The sequence below is a fragment of the Lolium perenne genome, chromosome 2, assembly GCF_019359855.2.
Source record: "Lolium perenne isolate Kyuss_39 chromosome 2, Kyuss_2.0, whole genome shotgun sequence".
NCBI lineage: Eukaryota > Viridiplantae > Streptophyta > Magnoliopsida > Poales > Poaceae > Lolium > Lolium perenne.
Window position 1 is genome coordinate 302,779,377 of NC_067245.2, and position 6,000 is coordinate 302,785,376.

Sequence of the window (6,000 nt, forward strand, 5' to 3'; positions counted from 1 at the left end):
GAATAATGGGGTTTGACCAAAATGGACATGTGTCATACGAGGAAGGGGTGCGTAGTTACCCATGTGAGTACCGGGTTTCATCCGTATGAAGCAAATATCTTCTTGGAACATAATAAGTGCTAACCAATGCTACGATGTGCAAATTTCCTTTTTTCAGAGATATACGTATTTAGGTGAAAATCAGGGGTAATTAATGAAAATATACAAGCTGGACATGTCACCAAGCACTACTAGCAAACGACATGTAGCACTTACTAGGAAATGACCTATAGCCACATGTGTACCGCCGGCACCAAATAAGTGATGCCTACATACCGTTGGCGTACCTATACTTTGGGACGCCGGGGCTAAGTCTTGCCCAGGTCAGAGCCTTGCCCCCCCTCCCCCCCCCCCCCCCACACACACACACGTACAACCGACGTTCCAATATAGTGGTATGTGATGGCAACAACTCCGTGTGTACGAATTTATTGGGATTCCAAATGCAGAGTGTTGTAGCAAGTTTCTTTTTCCCACAAGGGTGACTCGAGGGTTTACATCGAACTCTTGGGGAATTGGTACGGGGTTTTTCTTCTTCTCCTCTTATAGGAACCTACAAAGCAAAAGTTCTTTTCTTGTGTCCCCAACTCCACCGTGTGGTTGTAAAGCACAAGGTTTCGTATTAATAATATGAAATACAAATACAAATAAAGTAAAGTAAATCAAGTGAACGAAGCAAGCAAGATAAAGTCAATGAAACGATGGTTTTTTGGGTTTTGTGTTTGCAAGTGAAGAAAATATTTTTGTATTTTAGAATAAAAAATGTAAAGGGTTATAGTTGTGTTGGAAAGGTATTTCTTACACTATAAGAAACAGGGATTTTTTCTGCTAAACAGTGTTGTGCGAGAATTTTCTACTCCATGTGTTCTAAAAGCTTTCTAGCATCTAAAATGGGTTCTACTTGGTACTTATTGATGACCTAAAAAAATACACTAAAAAGGAATCTTTTGCTATAGCAATCATGCATAAAAATAAATAACTGTGTTGCCTCCCGAAAAGCGTTTCTTATTAGCCATATAGCTAGGCTTTACTTACTTGATTCAACTGATATGGAGATCATGTGGTAGCTTGTACCTTGGTGCTACCTCCTTTCTTGAAAATTGTTCCATACATTTCTTATGTGGGAACTAAAACTTCAAATTTCCTTCCTTTGAGTCAATGATTGCACCTGTAGTTCTCAAAAAAGGTCTTCCAAGAATTATAAAACTAGCGGTTTTGCTCCCCATGTCCATGATAACAAAGTCAAAATGCACAAAATTCATATGTACCTCAACCTTAATATCATTTAGTTTTCCTAAAGCATGTTTCGTTGAGTCATTAGCAAGCAAAAGATATATTGAACATTTTTCCATGGTTTTAAATTCTACTAGATTATGTAGTTGTTTTGATAACACAGAGACACTAGATCCTAAATCTAAAATCGTATGATGGGTCTCGTTGCCAATAATGATTAATATTTTGGGGAGCCAAGCATCCCCAAGCTTTGTTGGTTTCATGGCTTCATTATTACATCTTTCTATCTTTTCTTTGATGGCATAGTTTGCTATCTAGGAGCCAAAACATGCATGATGAATATTAAGGGATGGGTCATTAGAAAACTTTTGTAGGATATTGATAAGTTCATACAATCTGCATTTATCAAAGTAAAGTAGAGGTTCTTTTGTTTCACTGAGCATTAACTTCTTCTACTTGTTTAACATTTGTGATAATTGATGTTTCAAGCATGGTGGTTTCTTTTTCTCTTTCTTCCATGTTTGCAATCAAAAGGTTGACACTAATTTTTATGTGTTTTTGTGTTTTTAAAATAAAAACTAAAAAGACTAAAAAAAAGACAAAAAATATTACTTTGAAAATATAAAGGACAAGTAAAACCTCGCAGTGGTGCAACCTCCCCAAACTTAGGTGTTTGCACAAATTTGGTGTTGACCAGATGTGCTCACTCCAACTTGATGAAGATGAAAATCATCATGTCACTCTTGAAACTCCTTCTCGCAGTTGTAGTGGGAGTTGACTTATGATTCACCATGCAGCAACCACTATGATGTAGCCTTCCAATTCCTCGGCAACGGCGCCGTAACATGTTCTTGATGGAAACAAGTCCATGTGTACTAGCTCCTTGGGACTCGAAGTGCAGAGTGTTGTAGCAATCTTCTTTTCCCCAAAAGGGTGACTCGAGGGTTTATATCGAACTCTCTCACAATTGGTAAGGGGTTGTTTCTTCTTCTCCTCTTCTAGCAACATACAAATCAAAGTTTTGGTCTTGTGTCCCCAAATCCTCTGTGTGGTTGTTAAGCACGAGGTTTCATATTAGCAATATGAAATATAAATATAAATAAAGTAAAGTAAAGCAAGTAAACTAAGCAAGCAAGATAAAGGCAATGAAAGTATGGTTGTTTTGGGGTTTTGTGTGTTTGCAGGTGAAGAAAGTATTTTTTACTTTTAAAATAAAAAATTTAAAGTGTTATATTTGTGTTGGAAAGGTGTTTATTATGGTTTAAAATGGACCGGGATTCATGGTTTCACTTGTCTACTCTCTTTTTGGGTTGTAGTGGACACAAACAGTTCATCAAAGACATAATATTGGTGGAACTTCAACATGTGTTTGATAAGCATTCATATGGGCATCACGCCCTAACATAGAGATAATGCAACACATCTCTCTCATACTCCTCAAGAAAGAGAAAACTCCAAGCAATCTTGAATTAAGAATCAACAGAATATAGCCTGAAGTAATTTGACATAATGTTTGAATCACAAATATGCTACCTTGACCAAACAAGATTATCAAGATATCACATGATAATTATAGCACATGAATTCACTTTATCCCTAGTGATGCAGCAAAAGGAAGGTAAATACCATAGTAGACCTTGAATTTGTTGTCACTATTCAATCACTACCACCATGCTACTCCATCTAATACACACTTCTCCCCACACATGCTCTTGCATACAAGTTGGATTAGAACAAGTACTTAAGAACATGGTACATGATATGCATCTATCAATACATGTTACACATAATAGGTTACATCTCATTTATCAAATCATAGAATAAAGATCAACCACATAGGAATTACATATATAACCATAATCATGTTGGGCAGCCCATATGGTACTATATCTATAAAGAACCAGAGAGAAATAGATCAAGCTACTACCAAAAACCCATAGTCCATAGGTGGACTGCTCCCTCTTCATCATGGTGATAATAGAGGAGACATTGGAGAAGGTAGAGATCCCTCCGATAATGGCTCGGTTGGAGTTTCCCCTTCCAATCTTTGTTGGTTCTGGCTCTATCTCGGTGTTTTTGCGGCGCTCTTCTCGATGAATCCTAGCTAGAGGGGTACTTTATATAGATGTTTTTAGGTCATACGAAGTCCGTGGGCGAAAGAATCAAGTGAATTGGATGACCGAGGAGCGAAAGAGCATGGGGGCGTGCCCACCCCAACTGGGTGAGCCACCTTGGCTCTTTTGGACCTCCTAGGCCTTCTCGTGAGGTCCAAGTGCTCCAGCTGCTCCTCATGACGAAATATTGACATCCCGAGAATTATAGATCTGTTTGACTTTGTTTAGGTTCCTAAAAACTAAAAATACACAAAACATAGTTTTCGTGTCATGTAGGGTTATAACCAAAATAAAGGGTATCATTGGTAAATCAACAAAAATCAATATAAAACAAGGCTATAACATCATATATGTTGCAAATATGTGGGAATATGTATCAAAAAAATACAAAGTTCATGCATGCATTTTAGATGCATCGGTACGACATCGGTATATTGCTTTCGATGGCTTACCACTCTATTGGTACGCTGGCAGTATTGGGGTATGTGTAGGAAGCTTTTGGTCACCCCCTGGTTTTTAGTTTTGAAAAAAAAAGATTAACTTCAAACTTTAAAATCCTTTGAGATGTAGTTATGTTATAAAATCTAGCAGTTAGGAAAAATTACCAAAAATGAATTTAGACATTTTTCAAAAAGACACTATATTTTGGTAAAATGGCTCTGGGTTTTGCATGAGACATCAGATAGAATAGTTATTCATGTGAACAAACATTTACGATTATTTGCAATTTTTATAGAATCGCAAATTCCAAAGGAACAATACAGTTTTTGGATGTTTTAGATTTGGATGGAAAAAATTCGAAACAACATTTCCTCCTCTTTCTCCCTGCCTCCACCCCTCTTACTCCTTGCCTCCTCCTCTGCAATCCCCAAACCATCACTCCACCATACGCAAACCCGAACGCCGCTGCAGCCAAACCCTAGTGCCACCCCTGTAGGCCAACATCGATGACAAGGTCGAGGAGGGAGCAACAAGGACATGGGCACCGAATGAAATAGAAGGACCACCGATGCTCACCTCCGACCACTTCCCGGAGATGCAGGGAGGAGGTGGGAGGGGTCTGTGGCGACTAGCAGTGGAGGTGTCCGTCAAGCTCCAGCAGCCCGAGCCGCACGTGGTGTCATCAACCTCCAGGCGGGGAGCTCATCGCCGTCGAGGCCTCCATCCAAATCTGTGAGAATGACTCAGAGGGATCCGTCGCTTTTTCCGGAGAGACGCTCAAGGACATACCCTTGACCCAAAAGCGGAGTGGAAGGGTGGGATGTACCATTGAAGTTGGGTGCTGGGGTAGTTACAATAGAGTAGCGTACATTCCGGTGGTGGGTCGAAGATGGCAGGGCTTCGGGGCTGGGAGAGCGTTGCCTCCGATGGCGTTGGCTAGTTTGGCGGCGGGGAAGCACTGGAGTGTTGATAACGCCCTCCGCGTGTGGTCGTGGGAGGCGAGTAGGCGGGCTGCAACTGCGAGGTAAGGACAACGGGAGTAAGAGTGCGTGAAAACTGCTACACACGTGAGGATCAGGGCATCTCGAGCTAGAGAAGTCTAAGAGAGTCATCTTCAACATTGTTCGCAATGTTATAATGTCAGGATATCTTGTATCACCACTCTCTCACTTTTTTTAGTTGGTATATATTAAGGATGGCATGTTGCATAAATTCAGATGCTAGAGTGACGGTGTGTAGAAGTTTCACCAGTCAAAGTCCATGTGAATTTTTAGTAGTAATAATCTAACAAAGGGTCTCTCTAGGGTTTAGCCTAGTGAGAATTAGCTTAGTGATCAGTAGAATGGTGTTAGCGTCTTTTTATAGTTGTTTTTATGATTTTTTTTTCGTTTTTTACAGTTTAGAAAGATAAAGTTAAAATTTGTCTCTCTCATATTCGGTAAAATAAAATCACGCGACAAAAAATGATAACATTTTCATACTTTAAACACTTCAAAAAAATATGTTGTAACATTACTTGCAACTAGAAAATTCTCAGTTGCAACCACACTTGCAGTAGGAGAAAATCTCGGTTGCAATTCTATATGAGAGTGAAAAATCAAATAAAGAAAGTATTCTGCTAAAACTAGACTTTATGAAGGCATTTGACACAATTGATCATACTGCAATGATTAAGATTATGAAATAAATGGGCTTTGATGATAAGTGGTTAAAGTTGGTTGAATTAATATTTACCTTACGGAAATTGGCTGCTCTTCTCAATGGAATGTCTGGTAGACAATTCTTGTGCAATAGAGGTGTCAGGCAAGCTGATCCTCTGTCTCCCCTGATTTTTGTCCTTGCGCCTGACCATCTAAGTCGGCTATCAACAAAGCATTCAGGGATTGCACTATATAAGTTCCTTTTTTTCTCCTGATTTTGGTATGGATTATCCTGTGGTGCAATATGCGATACTTTGATTCTTATGCCTGCTTGTGATCAGCAAGTTAGAACTATGAAGGAAATTTTCCATAAATATGCAAACTCGACAGGTTTACACATCAACTTTGACAAATCTTCTATTATCCCTATTAACCTTTCACATGATGAAACTATCACCATTGCTGATATACTCTGATGTGATGTTGCTTACATGCCTTTTTCCTATCTTGGCCAACCTTTAGGTACCACAAAA